This window comes from Pristiophorus japonicus, chromosome 1, assembly GCF_044704955.1.
Source record: "Pristiophorus japonicus isolate sPriJap1 chromosome 1, sPriJap1.hap1, whole genome shotgun sequence".
Classification (NCBI taxonomy): domain Eukaryota; kingdom Metazoa; phylum Chordata; class Chondrichthyes; family Pristiophoridae; genus Pristiophorus; species Pristiophorus japonicus.
The window spans coordinates 149,212,523-149,233,616 of NC_091977.1; the positions used below are offsets into that span (position 1 = coordinate 149,212,523).

Sequence of the window (21,094 nt, forward strand, 5' to 3'; positions counted from 1 at the left end):
AGCTTGTTTAGCATGGATCTGTAGTATAAACTTCATATGTGAATTTTAAGAGCCACAATAGAATTTGCAATGTGAGATTATTACATTGAAGTCATGAGCCAATATAAGACATCATGTGCCTCTATGTCTAATTTTTTACAACAAGCTGATAGTAATGAGATTAATCTCTACGACGAAGGCTTGCCATCACATGCACATCATATTGGTTAAAGGAAGTTATGTTTTGAGTGGAGTGTGGTAGCTTAATTACTGTCAGCTTCAAGATCATTGAAATGCATTCCATAGAAGAGTGTACAAATTGCTCCTATAAAAAAGACTTGCATTTATACATCGCATTTCACGACCACCGGACATCCCAAAGCACTTTACAGCCAATGAAGTACTTTTGAAGTGTAGTCAGTTGTAATGTCGGAAACGTGGCAGCCAATTTGCACACAGCAAGCACCCACAAACAGCAATGTGATAATGCCCAGATAATCTGTTTTAGTGATGTTGATTGAGGAATAAATATTGGCCAGGACACTGGAGATAACGCCCCTGCTCTTCTTCAAATAGTGCTATGGGATCTTTTACATCCAGCTGAGAGAGCAGACAGGGTCTCAGTTTATCCGAAAGATAGGCACCTCAGACAGTGCAGCAGTCCCTCAGTATTGCACTGGTGTGTCAGCCTAGATTTTTGCACTCAAGTCCCTGGAGTGGGACTTGAACCCACAACCTTCTGACTCAAAGGTGAGGGTACTACAAATGGAGCCACTGGCTGACAAATTAATTTCTTGTTTTATTTAAATTAATTTCTTGATTTTTTTTTCCCCCTAAAGTTTATAAAGGGGTTTGAATGTATTGGTCATATGTGAGCATGGTAATGAAATTCAGTGAATATTTTGTGATCAGTTAGTTGATTCTTAATGGTTATACTCTCTGCTATTAAATTATGTGGCCAATTCCCCTGATGACTCAGCTGATTAAAGCAATGAGTCACAGAGACATGCAACATTGATGTCACAGTTTTGAACCTAGTCTGTGCTGAGCTAACTTATCCCAGCTCAGACAACAGTTAGGGTGCCATATTTGTCCCCACTGATTTCCCCCTCCCCAATCAGGGTTCCCTGCTCCTGATTGCTATCTAGAGGTATTACCAATTCAACAAAATGATTTGCAATTTCAGCAAAAAATTAAAAACACATCAAATTTCTTTCTTGTCATTATCCTGTAACGTTATCACACCACACTAATTTTCAGATGCGATACTAATTAAAGCATTGGGCACAGAATTTCCAATATTTGTGGGTTTTCTTTCCATCAAAACTGTGCTTAACCTGTACTTGTATGAAAAACAGACCAAAAATAACCTCAAAAAGAATCATCTATTTCACTTTTCAAATCTAAATCATCCCCCTTCTCATGGCCTAGCAACCCTGGCCATTCAGTTGCAATGGGTGTCTGTTCTAATTGGTGTTTACCGGCATTAAGAACACAAACAAATGAAAGAGCCATAGAACTTTACAACTCATCATTTCTTGCCAGCTATCCAAAATGAATCTCACAGCCTATTCTCTCCCTGTAGATCCACTATCTACCTCTGCTTCAAACATTGATCTATTTTCCCTTAAAAGATGCAATGGTGGCTGCCTCAGCCAGTCCTGTGGCATTTAATTCCATGCTGTAATAAGTCTCTCCTAACAGCTCTCCTCATACTCAAACGAGAATTTTAAATCGATAATCCCTCATCACTAACTCCCCAACCAGAGAAAATATTTTTCCCTATTCACCATCAAAATAATTCAAGATTTTAAAATCTTCCATTAAGTCTCCTCTCTGCCTTCTCTGCTCCAGTGGAATAGACCCAATTATCTCAAGTCTCTTCCTTAACTACAGGTTCTCAATCTTTGGTATACCCTGGTGAATCCACGCTATACAATGCTCTTTCCATAATACGGCACACAAAACTGCAGTGTACTCTAAATGTGGCCAAACCAATGATTTGACCTTCATTTAAATTAACCTCTTTGGCTCTTGTACTTAATAAAAATTAAAATAATTTTGGGACATTGTTACAACAACAACTATATTTATAATAGCACCTTTAACATGGTGAAGGAGTATTGAGAGATTTTAAAAATTTGACACCGAGCCACATAAGCAGAAATCAGAGCAGCTGACCAAAAGCTTGGCCAAAGCGGTAGGTTTTAAGGAGCATCTTGAAGGAGGAGAGAGAGGTAGAAAGGCGGAGAGGTTTAGGCAGGGAATTCGAGAACTTTGGGCCTTGGCAACAGAAGGCACGGCCACCAATGGTAGAGCGATTATAATCAAGGATGCTCAAGAGGGCAGACATCTCGGCAGCAGGGGGGGGGGGGGGGGGGGGGGTTGTGGGGCTGGAGGAGATTACAGAGATAGGGAGGGCCGAGGCCATGGAGGGATTTGAAAACAAGGATGAAAATTTTGAAATCGAGGCGTTGTTTAACCGGGAGCCAATGCAGGTCAGCGAGCACAGGGGTGATGGGTGAGCAGGACTTGGTGTGAGTTGAGACACGGACAGCTGAGTTTTGGATCACCTCTCGTTTACGTAGGGTAGAATGGGGGAGGTCAGCCAGGAGTGCGTTGGAATAAGCAAGTCTAGAGGTAACAAAAGCGTGAATGCGTGCTTCAGCAGCAGATGAGTTGAGGCAAGGGTGGAGATGTTACGGAGGTGGAAATAGGCGGTCTTAGTTATGCTGCAGATGTGTGGAAGAAAGCTCATTTCAGGGTCAAATATGACACCAAGGTTGCGAACAGTCTGATTCAGCCTCAGACAGAAGTTGGGGAGAGGGATGGAGTCACTGACTAGGGAATGGAGTTTGTGGTGGGGGCCGAGTTTGTGGAGGGGTGATGACGGCAGATGAGATGGAGAGGGGGAAAGTGCCTGATGAGAGAGAAGCGTCAACAATGTCAGCTAACATGGGAGCCAGACAAGGAAGTTGGGTGGTCAGCAGTTTGGTGGAAATAGAGTCAAGGAAGCAGGAAGAGGGTCTCATGGACAGGATGAGCTTGGAAAGGTCATGAGGGGAGACTGGACAGAAACTGGAGAAAGGTGTGAGGTCAGGGCTAGGGCAGGGGGGATCCTTAGAGGAAATTTGGCCCGGTGGGCTAGTGGAAGGAAGGGAAGAGACAGAGGCGGCCAAACGGATGGTCTCAATCTTACAAAGAACTCCATGAGCTCCTCACACTTATTGTCAGAGGTGAGGATGAAGACTGGGGAGGGGTTTTAAAAAACAAGGTTAGCAGTGGAGAATAGAAGCTGGGTTTATCTTTACATTCCAGAATGATACTGGAATAGTGATTAATTTTGGCAGACGTGAGCAGGACCAAATAATGCTTTGTGGTCCAGCCAGATCTGGCGGTGAATGGCTTAAACCAGTCGTTCAAGTCTGCATCCCTTGGACTTAAGGGAGTGAAGATCAGGACTGTATCAGGGAGAACGACCAAGGAGAGAGAGTAATTGTTTTAACAGGGACTAGGGCATCACAGGTGGTGATGAGGGTGTGACTGAGCAGATTGGTAGCTGCAGAAATGTCATGATGAATGGAGGGCCAAAGGCTGGACAGTTGGGAATTCATAAGTGCAGTTGTAAGAGAGTTTTTTTCCAGGGGCAGACATAGAAGGAGGTAGGGTTGGGGGGTGGGGGGGGGATGTGGGTGAGAGTGATATGACGAAGTGGTCAGAGGTGGCGTTATCTGCGATTGACATGCTGGGAGTAGCAAGGTCACGAGAGATGGCAAGGTCTAGGGGGTAGCCGTGAATATGGGTTGGGGAGTTTACATGGAGGGAGAGATCAAAAGAGGATAGGAGGTTAGTGAACTCAGAAGAGAGAGCATGAATTGAAAATGGTTGAAATTACTACTGTATTTGCATCTCCAGGTCTGTCCGCAACCTTCAGCATTTTTGCATTGAGTATATGCTCTCATTCCTCACTTTCTTTTCCAAGATGCTCACATCAGACTTGCCTGCATTAAGCTGCATCTGCCACCTGGCTGTTCACATTGCTAATGTGTCTATGTCCTCCTGAAGTCTTTTGAAGTTGCCCTCATCGTTTACCAAACACCACTTTGTGCTGTCATCTAATTTCAATTTTATGTTGAAGCTAGGGAGTTAAAATGTAAAATTTTGAAAAATAATTGATTATTTCAGAGTTAAACAATCACGCCTAGGCCCCCCCCACCCCAAAAAATATATATATGTACCACCTCCCATTTACTGACATTTAATTCCATGTATCATTTTGTAGCCCACTCCACCTCATCAATATCCCCTTGCAGCTTCCGTTGGTCCTCAGAATTATGTGCTATGCTTCCTATTTAATATCGTCTACAAATTCGAACACAACCTCCTCTCGCCCTATATCCACATCATTGATGTATACAATAAAAGCAGTCCAGAACAGAACTCTGTGGGACACCATCAGCAGCTTCTAACCACTTTGAGAAACCACTCAACTCTCGGTCTGTTTTCTCCCTTCTATTTAATGCAAATTTAATTCAATTTGCTGCCCTACCCTAATTCCGTGCCCCTTATCTTCTAATAGTCTCTTATGTGGTACCTCGTCAAAGACTTTCGGAAAGTCTATGTAAACCCCATCAACTATATCTGGCACCTCCTCAAAGAACTCCATCAGGTTTGTCAAGCATAATTTTCCTTTCAGATATCTACGTTGGCTGCTTCTAATTATTTTTTCTTCATCTAGATATTTAGCAAATTCATCTTTAATTAAACATTCTGACCTGTAATTACTTAAGTTACATCTGTGCCCCTTTATGAAAGTTGGTATTACATTAGTGACTATCCAATCCTCCAGTAGAGAATAGAACCCTGAAATATAACTTCTAGGGCCTCTGCTATTTCTTCTCCCATTTCCCACAGGATACTCAGATGTATCCCATCATTTCTATCAATTTATCATCCTTTGGCTTATTCACCTTCCCTAATACTTTCAAAAGCAAAATACAGCAGATGCTGGAAATCTGAAATAAAAATAGAAAATGCTGGAAATACTCAGGTCAGACAGCATCTGTGGAGGGAGAAAGAGAGTTAACATTTCAGGTCAGTGACCTTTCATCAGAACTGGAAAAAGTTAGAAATGTTACAGGTTTTAAGCTAGTACTGAGGCTGGGAAAGGGGGAGGGGAGGAAAGAAAAGGGAATGTCTGTGATAGGGTGGGTGGCAGGAGAGATTAAATGATGAAAGGGATGATGGTGCAAGGCAAAAGGAGAGGGTAATGGTACAAGTAAAGAAACAAAAGATGGGTTTAGAGAGGTGCAAATGGGAATAGCAGAATCATCAGCAACAGTTGCCATCCAACAAAATGGGGACAGAGGATATGATCGGAAATTGTTGAACTCCATTATTGAGTCCAGAAGGCTGTAAAGTGCCTTATCAAAAGATGAGGTGTTGGTCCTCAAGCTTTTGCTGAGTTTCATTGGAACAGTGTAGGAGGCAGAAGACAGAGGTCAGAATGTGAGTGGGGCTGAGAATTAAAATGACATGCGAAAGGGTTACACTTGCAGACTGAATGGAGGTGTTTTGCAAAGCGGTCACCCAATCTGCGTTTGGTCCCCCGATCCAAAGGAGACCACATTATAAGCAGCATGTACAGTATACTAAATTGAAAGTACATGCAAATCACTAATACTTCCCTTTTATTATATCCCTCATTTCACCTTCAACTAATTCAGGTTTTACCTTCTCCGCAATATCCTTCTCTTTTGTAGACACTAAAGAATGCAAGAACATAAGAACAAAAGAAATAGGAGCAGGAGTAGGCCATTTGGCCCCTCGAGCCTGCTCCGCCATTCAATAAAATCATGGCTGATCTGATCTTGGCCTCAACTCCACTTCCCCATCTGCTCCCATAAATCTTGACTCCTTTATCATTCAAAAATCTGTCTATCTCCACCTTAAATACATTCAATGACTCAGCCTCCACAGGTCTCTGAGGTAGAAAATTCCAAACATTCACGACCTTCTGACAGAAGAAATTCCTCCTCATCTCCATTTTAAATGGGCGACCCCTTATTCTGAAACTGTGCCCCCTAGTTCTAGATTCCCCCACTGGGGGAAATGTCCTTTCTGCATCTACCCTGTCAAGCCCCCTCAGAATCTTTACGTTTCAATAAGATCACCTCTCAATCTTCTAAACGCCAATGAGTATAGGCCCAACCTGCTCAAACTTTCTTCATGTGACAACCCCTTCAACTCAGGAATCAACTTTCGTGAACCTTCTCTGAACTGCCTCCAATGCAAGTATATCCTTCCTTAAATAAGGAGACCAAAACTGAATGCAGTACTCCAGGTGTGGTCTTACCAACGCCCTGCACAATTGTAGTAGGACTTCCCTACTTTTATACTCTCTCCCCCTTGCAATAAAGACCAACATTCCATTTGCCTTCATGATTATTTGCTGTACCTGCATGCTAACTGTTTGTGTTTCATGTACAAGGACCCCCAGATCCCTTTGTACTGCAGCATTTTGTAATCTCTCCTCATTTAAATAATATTTAGCTTTTTTATTTTTCCAACCAAAGTGGATAACGTCATGTTTTCCCACATTATACTCCATGTGTCAAATTTTTGCCCACACATTCAGCCTTTAAAGCGAAGTACTTGTTAAATATCTCAGCCAAACTCCAGTTATCCTCAATTCTTAGGGCTCTCGCCCAACATTGAGCAATTCCCTTTGACGAATATATTTGTAAGAATACTTTGTTATTTTTAATATTTCAATCACTTCTGTCCTCATACTCCCTTCAGTTCCTGAACTTTCGTTATTTTCTCGTTCTGTCTAAAAAAAAAATGTAATCATGTCCACGAATCCCATATGCCCTCTATTTATTTCTAACCTCTATTTATCCAAGCCATTCTGAAACTTTGGGGGAGAAATTCGCACTCTTTGTGCCTCCTGTAATGGGGTGCAAATGATTTCTCATCCGGGGGGGGGGGGGGGGGGGGGGGAAAGAGAGATGATGCAACAGCCTCCCGCAAAATTGCGCGTGAGCTGGCGAAGGTGCAAACCAGCAGCACCCAGCTCCCGTCGATAGCGCCCTGGGCCGCTGTGCTGATGATGGTGTCATCACCGTGCACAGCAACCCGTTTTCGCCACGGAGCGGAAATTGGTCGTGCCAAGTCAGGCCGCCATGGGCGATGTTCACACTAGCCTCGCGGGTCCTGAACTAGGCCGCACTCCACTCATGGGGCAAAAAGTAAAGGGGAGGTGTGTGCTGGCAATTTTTTTTCGTTGACTCACTCGTGACTTTGCGGGTACAGCCCAGCACCCCACCTCTGTGCCGGGCTGCGGCCATGGCATCCCGCTCTCCGGTGTGGTGGTGGCCTTGCGCCCCACTGCTGAGCTCAGGATCTCCCGCCTCGCTTCGGTTACCACCCCCAAACGGGGCGCTACCGAATTTCGCCCGCTTTGTCTTTTTTAAAAAAATGGAATATATTTATTCTACAAATTTGCAATCTTTTGAAAAATCTCTCTGCTGGTCTACAAATAGTTTCAAAGCGCTAGGGCCTCAGTTTTGAGATTACACAGGTAATTTATTTGTGAGCATCAAGAAAAGCTTGCACCATGAATCATTAATCCTTTGACTATATATTAAAATCTTAGGTCTTTACGCCTCTTGTGTCAACATTTTCCCACTATAAATTTGTACGGTCACATTCTGATCACTATTGACCAGAAACTCAACTGGATCAGCTACATAAATGCTGTGGCTACTAGAGCAGCTCAGAGGCTGGGTATTCTGCAAAAAGTGGCTCACCTCTTGACTCCCTAAAGCCTCTCCACCACCTACAAGGCACGTCAGGAGTGTGATGGGAGTACTCTCCGTCTGAATGAATGTAGTTCCAATAACACTCAAGAAACTCAACACAAAGCTGTCTGTTTGATCGGGAGCCCATCCACTACATTAAACATTCACTCCCTCTACCACCAGCACATCATGGCTATACAGAGTGCACTGAGGCAACTCTCCAAGCTTCTTCGATACCAGCCCCCCAAACCTGTGACTTCTACCACCTAGAAGGACAAGGACGGCAGGCACATGGGAACACCACCACCTCCAAGTTCTCCTCCAAGTCATACACTGTCTCGGGCCAAAATCCTGCCACTACCTCCCCAAAAGCAACGTCGGAGTATCTTCACCACATGAACTGCAGCGATTCAAGAAAGTAGCTCACCACTACCTTCGAGAGCAATTAGAGATGGGTAATAAAATCTAGTCATGCTAGCAATGTCAATATCCCAAGAATGATTTTTTTTTTAAAGTTACAATGGAAACTGATGTAAAGTTGCTATGCTGTAATTACAGTATCCCACCAGAGGTGACACTGAAGTGCCTCAGTTTCGCATTTCCCAGCACCTCAAACGAAATGGCAGAGAAATTCCTTGCTGCAACGAGCTCTACTTCTCTACTTTCCAAATTGCTATGTGGTGTTTTGTTTAATTATTTTATAAAAAATAAGGACAGAAGAATGACGTTATTGTGTATACAAGCCATGTTCCTGTTATCCCCACCCTTTAAACCCGCTCTTATCTGAAGACTACACCTGGTTTTCACGTGTGCAATGCCACAGGAGATTAACTAGTATTTAATAATTATGTATACAAGAAAATGTATATACAATGCAGCAGTTTTGTAACAGACAAGTGCTCAGCAGAAGTCAAAAGCATTTCTTTAAAGCCCAATCAATTCTTGCAGTTTGTGACATTGATTGATTACTTGCAGACCATTTCATCATAGAAATAATTCTTGTGTATTCTTCCTTCTACCATTGGTTGCTGGAAAAATGCAGTACATTGGGTACAATTGCTTAACAACTTGAGATGACAAAGATCCTTTGCACCTTGATCACGCAATAGACTATTTGATAAGTCTTGAGCGATTTGCAGTGTCACTATGTTTTTCCCCAACACTGAAAATTGCAATTAACAGTTGATATCTTTAGATTAAATCCAGAGGCCAAAATTCAACTGAGTTTTCCACCTCAAAATTTATACCAAATTGTGCCAATTCCTTTTCACTTCATGTTGTAATGACATTGCTGCAGACTTTATTGACCTTTGTATGTTCCTGCCAGATATTCCAAACTAGTCTTCAAGTGTGAAGATCATATTCGTCAATTAATGTCAACATTGCCATGTGACTATCGCTCCATACAACAGAAAATCCTACTGAAGACTGATGTAGTATTTAGCATTGAAACTAAAAATAATGGGCCAGAATTTACTGTCGCTGACGAACAAACGGCAACCGCCATTCATTAGATTTGACCATGCCAATTTAATTTCAATGACTTTTTGCAGCAGAAGTTGCTGTAAGTTAAGAAATCCAAACTGCACGGCATCCTCTACAAGGCATCTGGGCCCTGTATGAACTGGGCCACTAGCTGTGTGTCTCCTTAACCAATCAGGTTTACCTACTATTAATGAACAATGCAGACTCTCAACCAGCCAGCCCATCATTCTATTAACAGTTTTGCCTGCCAATCTTTGATTTCAATTTACCCAGGCCAGATCCATTCTCAACCCACTAAAATTGGCTTTCCTCCAATTAAGTATTTTTACTCTAGATTGCTCCCTGTCCTTTTCCATAGCTAATCTAAACCTTATGACCTAAGTGACAATAGTGAATTTAATGTCCAATCAAGTGCAGAAGGCAAATGAAGGAAAGAAAGATTGGATTCTGAGAAAAAAAAAATTTAATTTACAATTTTTAATTATGTGGTTCTCTATGTTTAATTCTATACTATAATATTCAGTAGAGGAGCAAATTTGCCAGGAAATTACAGAGAGGTGCAAGAACTATAGAGTAGTGATAATGGGGGACTTGAACTATCGTAATATAGACTGGGATAGTAATAATGTAAAGGGAAGAGAGGAGGAAGAATTTCTGAAGTGTGTTCAAGAGAGCTTTCTTGATCAGTAAGTTTCCGGCCCAATGAGGAAGGAGGCATTGCTGGATCTGGTTCTGGGGAATGAGGTGGGTCAAGTAGAGCAAGTGTCAGTCGGTGAACATTTAGGGAACAGTGGTCACAGTATCATAAGGTGTAGATTAGCTATGGAAAAGGACAGGGAGCAATTAAGAGTAAAAATACTTAATTTGAGGAAAGCCAATTTCAGTGGATTGAGAATCAATCTGGCCCAGGTAAATTGGAATCAAAAATTGGCATTCAAAACTGTTAATAGAACAATGGGCTGCCTTTAAAGAGAAGATGGTTCAGGTATAGTCGAGGTACATTCCCACGAGGGGGAAAGGTAGGGCAACCAAAGTCAGAGCTCCCTGGATGATGAAAGAGATAGAGAGTAAGATGAAGCAGAAAAAGGGGGCGTATGACAGATGTCAGGTTGAGAATACAAGTGAGAACCAGGCTGAATATAGAAAGTTCAGAGGGGAAGTGAAAAAGGAAATATGAGGGGCAAAGGGAGAGTACGAGAACAGATTGACAGCTAACATAAAATGGAATCCGAAAGTCTTTTATAGGTATATAAATAGTAAACGGGTAGTAAGAGTAGGGGTGGGGCCAATTAGGGACCAAAATGGAGACCTATGCATGGAGGCAGAAGGCATGGCTGAGGTACGAAATGAGCATTTTGCATCTGCTTTACCAAGGAAGGTGATGCTACCAAAGTTAGTGAAAAAGGAGGTAGTTGAGATAGTGGATGGGATATAAATGATACTAGAAAAGCTGGCTGTACTTAAAGTAGATAAGTCACCAGGACCAGATGAGATGCATCCTTGGATGCTGAGGGAAGTAAAGGTGGAAATTGCAGAGGTACTGGCCATAATCTTCCAATCCTCCTTGGATATGGGGCTGGGGCCAGAGAACTGGAGAATTGCAAATGTTACATCCTTGTTCAAAAAAGGGTGCAAGAACCAAAGGTGACATGAGGGAAAACGTTTTTACACAGCGAGTGGTTAGGATCTGGAATTCACTCCCTGAAAGGGCGGTGGAGGCAGATTCAATTGCGGCTTTCAAAAGGGAATTGGATAAGTACCTGAAGGAAAATATTTTGCAGGGCTACGGGGAAAGGACAGGAGAGTGGGACTAGCTGAAGTGCTCTTGCAAAGAGCCGGTACAGGCTCGACGGGCTGAATGGCCTTCTTCTGTGCTGAAACCATTCCATCATTCTATGATCTATCTTATGAGTCATCAGACCCCAGTAGACTGTCAAGATGGACATTAAAAAAAAAAGATACATTCAGAGGAGCAAGGCGTTGTCCCTCAATCAACTGGTCATTCATTTTATTTGTTGTTTACAAGACCTGGCTGTGTGCACCATGTTTGACCTACACAATAGTGAGTGCATTTAAAAAGTAATTCTTTAGTTGTGAAGATCCAAGACATCCTGAGGATGTGACATGGTGCTCCATAAATGCAGGTTCCTTCTATTGACAACCTGCAGATCAGGCAGAAGAAATAGTACATTTTGTAGTCAGAAACTTTTATAGGTAACCATGTGAGGTGACATCTCCACATTATCAAAACCAAATGAACTGTTTTTAGACTCATCGATAAATCGAGTTCAACAGTATTCAAAACACTTCAGCTTTCTACAACAAACACAATAAAGGACCTGGGGTTTGGCATCATTTCTGTGGGGCGCACAAGATTTTTCATTGAGGGGAAGAGATTAGCAACCCTGTCGAGTCGGCCCTGGGGTATGACCAGAGGTGGGATCCCACTGTATGGCAGTACTAGATCATCATCATCATAAGCAATCCCTCAGAATCGAGGAAGACTTGCTTCCACTCCTAAAGTGAGTTCTCTGGTGGCTGAACAGTCCAATACGAGAACCAGAGACCCTGTCACAGGAGGACAGACATTCGTCGAGGGAAGGGGTGGGTGGGGCTGGTTTGCCGCACACTCCTTCCGCTCTCTGTGCTTGGCCTCTTCACCCTCTTTGCATTGAGACTCGAAGAACTCAACGCCCTCCTGGATGCACTTTCTCCGCCTCGGGCAGTCTTCGGCCAGGGTCTCCCAGGTGTCAGTGGTGATGTCGCACTTTACCAGGGAGGCTTTGAGGATGTCCTTGTAACACTTCCGCTGCCCACCTTTGGCTCGTTTACCATGAAGGAGCTCTACATAAAGCATTTTCTTAGGGAGTCTCGTATCTGGCGAACTATGTGGCCTGCCCAGCGAAGCTGATCGAGTGTGGTTAGTGCTTCAATACTAGGGGTGTTAGCCTGGACGAGGACACTGATGTTGGTGCGCCTGTCCTCAGGGGATTTGCAGAATCTTGCGGAGACATCGTTGGTGATATATCTCCAAATGATGGGTACTAGAGAGGGGATGTACATGCATCTGGATTTTTAGGGTCTTTTGAGTCCTCAAGAGAGAGCTTTTAGTATCTGGAATACTGGGGGCTGCCTTTGAGGTCCAACAACACAAGTGGGAAGGTTTTTGAGTCTGGAAATGCGGCAGGCAGAGAAAGTAATACTGGAGGTAGACAAGATAGAGGTGTGACAACATTGGAAGGGCCATTAACAGGGTTTGAAGCCCAGGGGCCAGAAGAAGCAGGACTTGCACTCTGCAAGAATAGGGTGGTTTCCTAGATTGTATTGCCGTGGGGGGCAATGAAAGAGCTGTGAATTTGAATTTGGGGGGGGGGGTGGTGCTGTAGTGTTTCAGAATTGAGTGTCTACAAGGTGAGACCACTGGGAAGGAGGGTCATTGAGTTCAGAAATACTGCTGAAGGCTGCGGGAAAACATGGCGGCGGGGGGGGGGGGGGTTGGGGGGAGGCAGTGAGGGAACAGAGATTGCATATGTCTGGAATACTTGTGGATTCCCATGGTCTAGGGGCACTGGAAGGATGCTTGGGGCCTGGAGCAGAAGGGGCCTCAAAGTCTGGCCAAGAATTATTCATCCATCTCATACACCCATCACTGACACACTCTTGCCCTCCTGTCCCTCTGGACTTATTCCTGCCTTCCCAAAGCTCATTGCCAACTTAATGCTAGTTTTAAATATGTGTATAAGGAGGGCAGGGCAACAGATTGAAGACTGGCCTCACAGGCAAAGAATGGTCCAAAAGCCGGGTAGAGTAGGTCATGGCCATTTGGAGTGGGCCACAAACTCAAGTTCCAAGCCCATGCCTGAGGTTTTGACATCTGAGATCAAACTTAATGAGTGAGGGTGCAGAGGAAATGGTGCTGGGGGTGGATTGGTAGGGGAAGAAGTGAAGGTGGATGGTTAGAGGAAAATATGGAGGAAATGGGTTGTTAGGAAAGAAGTGCAGGTGAGTTTGTAGGCATCACATTGAGGATGTTATGTTAAATATTTTCTCAAGTTCAGCATTACTGGCCACTCCTGTAAGGGGACTCCTATGAGACGAACTGTAGCTCTTTATACTCAATATCTAAGTAAACAACAGCAATGAGTGTCTGTTCTGAGCTTTTCCTTCGAGAAATATTCTGTGTGACTGTTTTAACCCTTGACATATTGTTTCTAGTCGTGAAGAATCCTAAATAAAAAACTTCATAGTGACAAAAGATACATTTTTGTCACTAAGGTAGAAGAGGTGGACATGGGTTGGTAGGTCGGGAAGAATTGAGGTATGTTGTTAAGAAAATGTGGCAGGTAAGAGAAGGCAAAGGTGTTGGGGAGGAAGGGAACGAATTTGAGATGGGAAGGACTGTTTTTATAATATAGATAGGTAATGGATCATTGGTTTAAAACAAGGCAGCCTGCCATGGTATTGCTCTCACCAAATCAAAGCACATCTGTCTTACCTGTCCCTCTCCTCTTTGTTTTTTTTCTGTTTGTCTCCCTTTCTGTTCTTTTCTATTTCTCAGTGTCCTCTTTGGTTTTCTCCTTTTTTGTCTTTACTGTCCTGTACACTCACCTTTTGTTGTAGGGGAAAGGAGGAACAAGCAGTGGTCAGAAGAAAGTATGAGCAGACCTGTAGAGGATTTAGGTTGCAAGTGAGGTGGGGGGAGGGATGTGGCTGGGGCACAGTCCAGATTTAGGGTGTTAGGTCACAGTAAGGGCAACTAATGTGAAGGGGTTCCCCAAACTTAATGTAAAAGCAAAATGCTGGAATCTGGAATAAAAACAGAAAATGCTGGAAATCTCAGCGGGTCAGGCAGCACCTGTGGCGAGAAAGCAGAGTTAACGTTTTGGGTCGATGACCCTTCGTCAGAACTGGAGAGTATTCAGAAAGTACACATTCTTAAGAAGCACTGAAAGGGGGAGGGGGAAGATCAAAAGGGAAAGTCTGTGATCGGGTGGAAATTAGAGACACAAAAGGGATGCTGGGCCAAATTGAAATGGTAATGCCAGGAGTTAGAAAAACATTAGTCAAGATGGATGTGAATGACAGGATAATGCCCAGCTGCCATTAAACAAGGAGAAAAAAAGAAACAGGCTCCGGGGGGGGGGGGGTGCAGGCAAAGATTGGCAGCGGTTACACTCTGAAATTGTTGAACTCTATGTTGAGTCCAAAAAGCTGTAAAGTGCCTAAACGAAAGATATGGTGCTGTTCCTCGAGCTTGCGTTGAGCTTCATTGGAACAGTGTAGGAGACTGAGGGCGGAGGGGTCAGAGTGGGAATGGAATGGAGAATTAAAGTGACAGGCGACCGGAAGCTCAGGGCCACACTTGCAGACTGAACGGAGGTGCTCTGCAAAGCGGTCACCCAATCTACGCTTGGTCTCCCCAATGTAAAGGAGACCAAATCGTGAGCAGCGAATGCAATATACTGGTTTTGATTGCAGCCAAACATTTTTGAGGATTTTCTCCACATGTCCCTGAAGTAAATAAGGTTCCATTTGTGCCACATTAGTATTTATAAAATATTACTATATTTGCAGTGATGATCCAGTTAAGTCACATGGCAACTAAATGAGCTGAATCTAATTTCCTAATGTCTACAAAGGACTGGGGACAGGTTATGTTGGACACCCACCTTGGTCATCATAGCTTTGGTATAAAGAAAGACTGACTTGCATTTTTATAGCATCTTTCACGATCACCGGACGTCCCAAAGCGCTTTACAGCCAGTGAAGTACTTTTTGAAGTGTAATCACTGTTGTAATGTAGGAAGCCCTGCAGCCAATTTGCTCAGAACAAGCTCCCACATACAGCAATACAATAATGACCAGATAAACTGTTTTTGTTATGTTGATTGAGGAAAAAATATTGGCAGGACACTGGGGATAACTCCGCTGCTTCTCTTTGAAATAGTGCCATGGGATCTTTTACATCCACCTGAGCGAACATGCGGGCTTCCAATTTCACCTTTTCATAGAATCATCATCATCAATAGTTTCACAGCAGTTTGGGTAAATGACTCCTATGGTTTGGAAGCTATCTTTTTATCTTCTATCCTTGCATAGCTGCATCCTGGAGGAGTTCACTAACAGTGTACTGCTTATTGAATTTAGTGAAGCCTTTAGTTACACTACAGTCATTAAAATTCTGATTATTACTGTACAAGAGATTTACAAAGTTAATTATTCACAATTAAATTGTAACTCAAACAAAAATCAGAAAACACAGAAGAAAAATTACATATAAACATGCACTGTGAAAAGCTCTGTAATGGACTATTGGGTAAAAGAGACATTAGATTGAGAAATAGTTTTTGACAATGATGACCATAATTCCATTTTTCAACACTGAATTTACCCTGTCCATGTTCTTATGAATCTCCTGTACCAAATTATTATGTCCCTCGCTGTTCAAATGAAATTTTAGAAGATCTATTATCCTGGTTCAAACTTATACTTTGATTCTTTTAGGTGACAAAGCCAGCATTTGTTAACTCATTGAATCTGCAGTTTTGAGATTTGCTCAAGTCCACTTCTTATCAACTTTTTACATTACTCTCTGTTAATCTATTCTTCCTTGTCTTTGTTGACCAGTCAGCAGCCTTTGACACGGTTGACCACACCATCCTCCTCAAACGTCTCTCCACATTCATCTAGCTGTGTGGGACTGCACTTAACTGGTTCCATTCTTATCTATCCAGTCGTAGCCAGATAATCACCTACAGTGGCTTCTCCTCCTACTCCAGCATCGTTACCTCTGATGGCCCCCAATGATCTATCCCTGGCCCCCTCCTATTTCTCATCTACATGCTGCCCCTCGGTGACTTTATCTGAAAGGACAGTGTCCGTTTCCACATGTACGCCGACGACACTGAACTCTACCTCTCAACCCCTCCACTGTCTAAATTGTCAGACTGCTTGCCCGACATCCAGTACTGATGAGCAGAAATTTCCTGCAACTAAATATTGGGAAGACGGAAGCCATTGTCTTTGGTCCCTACCACAGACTCTGTTCTTTAGCCACTGACTCCATCCCTTTCCCTAGCAACTGTCTGAGGCTGAACCAGACAGTTCGCAGCCTTGGTGTCATATTTGACCCCGAGATGAACTTCCGACCACATATCTGTGCCATCACGAAGAACACCTATTTCCACCTCCGTAACAGTGCCCAACACTGCCCCTGCCTCAGTTCATCTGTTGCTGAAATCCTCATCCATGTCTTGGTTAGCTCTAGAATTGACTATTGAAATGCATTCCTGGCCGGCCTCCCACGTTAGGTTAGGCCACAGCTGGAACACTGCATGCTGTTTAGGTCGCCGTATTATAAGGACGTGATTACACTGGAGAGGGTGCAGAGGAGATTTACGAGGATGCTGCCTGGAATGGAGAATCTTAGCTATGAGGACAGATTGGATAGACTGGCTTTGTTCTCCTTGGAACAGAAGAGACTGAGGGGTGACCTCATTGAGGTTTATAAAATATTGAGGGGCCTGGACATAGTGGATAGTAAGGGCCCATTTCCCTTGATGGAGGGGTCAATTACGAGGGGGCATAGGTTTAAGGTGGTTGGTGGAACGTTTAGAGGGAATTTGAGGGGAAGCTTCTTCACGCAGAGAGTTGTGTGGGTCTGGAACTCTGCCTGGAAAGATGGTAGGGGCAGAAACTCTCACTACATTTAAAAGGTGCTTGGATGGGCACTTGAAGTGCCGTAGCCTGCAGGGTTACGGACTTAGAGCTGCTATGTGGGATTAGACTGGATAACCAGTTGGTTGGTGCAGATACGATGGTAATTACCTCAGGGAATTTAGTACGGCCAGAGTGGTCTCCAGGACTTGTTTCGATCGCCTGGATGGGTCGGAGAGTAATTTTCCCAGATTTTTTTCCCCCTAATTGGCCTGAGTTTTTCATCTGTATTTTTGCCTCTCCCAGGAGATCGCATGGTTCCAGGTGGGGTGGAGTGTAAAATGATGCAATACCATGAACAAAGGCGGACTGGTCGGGCCGGATGCTTTTTACCTGTCCACCTTTGTTCATAGATTTATATGTAACCTTCAGGGCTACTGACCGAGGGCCGTGTGGCTCTTTGTCAGCTAGCCCAGACACGATGGGCCGAAATGGCCTTCTTCTGCATTGTAAATTTCTATGTTTCTATGAATGTTGGGGGTATGATTAAGAAGTTTGCCGATGACACTAAAACAGGCTGTGCGGTTGATAATGAAGAAGAAAGCTGCGTATTGCAAGAAGATAGCAATGTACTTGTCAGGTGGGCGGAACAGTGGCAAATGTAATTCAATCTGGATAAGTGTGAAGTAATGCATTTGGGGAGGTCCAACAAGGTAAGGTAATACACATTCAATGGTACGACATTGAAAAGTGTAAAGGAACAAAGGGACCTTGGAGTGTAGGTCCACAGATCCCTAAAAGTAGGACAGGTAGATAAGGTGGTTAAGAAATCATATGGAATACTTGCATTTATTAGTCAAGGCATGGAATACAAGAGCAAGGAGTTTATGCTTGTGCTGTATAAAACACTGGAGTACTGTGTCCAGTTCTGGTCACTGCATTACAGGAAAGATATGATTGCACTGGAAAGGGTGCAAAGGAGATTTAGAAGAATATTGCCTGGACTGGAGAATTTTTGCTGTGAGGAAAGATTGGAGATGCTGGGTTTGTTTTCTTTGGAACAGAGGAGGCTGAGGGAGGCCTGATTGAGGTGTATAAAATTATGAGGGGCCTGGATAGAGGGGATAGGAAGGAACTGTTTCCCTTAGCAGAGGGGTCAACAACCAGGGCACATAAATATAAAGTAATTGGGGGTAGGTTTAGAGGAGATATATGAGGGGAAATTTCTTCACTGAGGGTGGTGGGGTCTGGAACTCACTGCCTGAAAGGGTGGTAGAGGCAGAAACCCTCACCACATTTAAAAAGTACTTAAATGTGCACTTAAAGTGTCGTAACCTACAGGGCTACAGACCAAGAGCTGGAAAGTGGGATTAGCCTGGATAGATCTTGGTTGGCTGGCACGGACACGATGGGTCGAAATGAATGGCCTCTTTCCATGCTATAAATCTCCATGATTCTATGATCTATGTATACAAGCCCATGTCGAGGTGCAGTCAATTTCCCAGTATATCCATATTTAAAACACAAAACAAAAGCTGATCAGAGGAATGGCATTTAGAAAGTAGAACTCTAGTAATGTTTTTACCTTTGCTTCCACTTTCTTCAATGGCATCTCTCACAATGTACTCTCTACTAGTCAAACGAGCAAGATGAGCTTATCCTCCAAGTCACACACCATCTAAACCTGGAGATAGAGCACCATTGCTGCATCGTTACTGTGTCAAAATCCTGGAACTCCCTACGTAACAGCACTGTAGGGGTACCTATATAACATGGGCTGCAGCGGATCAAGACGGCGGTACACCACCACCTTCTCAAGGGCAACTACGGAATGAACAATAAATGATGGCCTTGTTGGTGATGCCCATATCCTGAGAATAAATATTTTTTTTAAAGTCACAAACTTCGCCACACTGCCCTCAATACCATTCTACAATCGACCCAATAAGAGGCATGACACAAGGAGCACTAGGTAACTTAAGTGCTTTTTTCTGGGCACTTTATCTATTACCCCAGTTAATACTGGACAACATACACCAAAATAAGGAAAGTGGAAGGCAGTTCAGGACTCCAGCTCAGAGCTCAAGTGTGGGCTTGTTAATAGAAACACAGAAATTAGATAGTAGAAAGTGAAAAAAAAAGACAAATTAAGTTCAAATATATCCTTTTTCCTTTTGTATCTCGGTTCTCCTGCCTAAACCTTGGGAACATTTCTGGGAAAGATAAATTAAATTGTATAATTCCATCATTAACATGAACATTTTCTTAGCATAAGTACTGATTTTTTTCCCTTCCTATAAAGATATTTTCACAACTAAAATGTGTTATTACCTTGTAAGCAATGAGTGACTCAAAAGCTTGGGTTTGTGCCACAGCTTGTTCATACATAAAAATATTACAAAGACTAACACAATGATTCGCAACAATAACTGTGAAACAGGATTCACAACCTTAAATTGTAGTAATAGAAAATGTATCTACCCGATCAAGACAGCAATTGCACTACAAGTCCAGTGTCTCTTTGAAGTGGTTTCTTTTCACATTAATGTTGATGTTGTAATGTAAATCCAGAGTCTGGACCCAATCTGACTGCAGAACAAAGCACAGCAAGACTCCCTCCTTCAAGAAGTCACATGTACGGTCACACTGAATCTACAGTTATAGTATAAAAATCCAGCCATAAATGCATTAGGATGCAAAACCACATGAGCAAAAGCAGCCACTCTCATTTCACGTAGTTGCTGTGTATTTATTTCCATCACGTCTGACAAAATTATTGCCGTTTATCTTGTCTGAAAACATTTAAGAGGCCATTTAAGAAATGCTTAATATTCAATATTGATAGATGACTCCACTAGCTCAGAACACAACAAGTTAGACATCTCCTAAGTACTATGAAGGGTTTACAAGGTGGTCTGCAAAGCAGAAAACCAAATGAACAAACCAAATTGAGCAGTCTATTGAGACAAAAACAATCAAGAATGTGACGTGGACATGATATTAAATGGCTATTTAGGCATTCAATACTGGAAAATATTCACTTGTCTGCAAATAAGAAAACTACCCAATGCTTTTTAAAAGGGGTATACGTCATACATATTTAAGTTTAGCAATCTGTGTAAAGGTGAAATGGCCCATAGTGCAGAACACCAATGGAAAAAACATGGCAAATAAATCAACCTTGAAAGAAAATCATTATTATTACGTTTAAATAAAGAAATTCAACATCACAGTATGACAAAGCAATATGCATGAATCGACAACACAACTAGCACAAAATCTCATGCTAACACCTTCCTGGTAGTGGAGATTATACAAAAGTCCATTAAAATGGTCACCGAGCGTATAGCTACATACAGGAGGAGTACTGACTAAAAGCTTATTGAAGATAGAAGAGCAGCTCCCTATGGATCCAAATCAATTCAACAAAAGCAGTCAGTGCAAAAAGGGTAGGCTGCTGCAAACACTCGGGCTGGAATTTTCACATAGGAGAGCATGTGGGTTTGGGAGAGAGTCAGCAGTTAAGAGCGCCGAAATTGAAAGCGCATCGGGAACCCGCCTTCATCCTGCTGACTTCCGCATTTAACTGGGGTGGTTTCAAAGTGTGCCACAGACCCACTCGGGAGAGGCGGGCGACCTTATTGAAGTACTTAACTGCTCATTCAGGGACCCTTAAGAGCCTTTTTAACATGAGGTTTCATCTTTAACTGCTTGTGCACGGGATTCACTGACTTCAGGAAGCTCGCCTGTGAAGGCAAGTCGGAAGCTCAGTTGGCATTGTGCTAGTTCATTAAGTGATAGTTGGAAAAAGTACATAAATACACACATCTTATATTTGCTTCCTTGCCTAAGGAAATGCTCTTGCTGACAACATTTTGTGCAGAGATTTTGCTTTCAGGAGTTTTCAGGTGATTTCTACAACCTCGGAAGCCACTCTCACCACGTTGCAAGTCACTCTCACCACGTTGAAGGACTGTGCTTCTGATCTCCCACTTTACCTGGCATCTATCAGATCAGCATGGATGCCACTTATGCTGTTTCACCTTGGGCCTCAATTTCAGACCAAGATAGGCCCCAACACCAGCCACACCAATAGCAGCAACAAGACCACCAGCAGTCTTCTCCTCACTGATGCTCCACAGGAGAGAGGGGATCAGTACAGGGGTGGACCA

At 43.1% G+C, this 21,094-nt stretch overlaps 1 protein-coding gene across 4 annotated transcripts in view; it reads right to left on the reverse strand.

Moving 5' to 3' along the window:
- The window catches only part of mcc (MCC regulator of WNT signaling pathway), a 448,431-nt gene that overhangs the window by 218,836 nt on the left and 208,501 nt on the right, over positions 1 to 21,094 (reverse strand). The window lies entirely within an intron of this gene.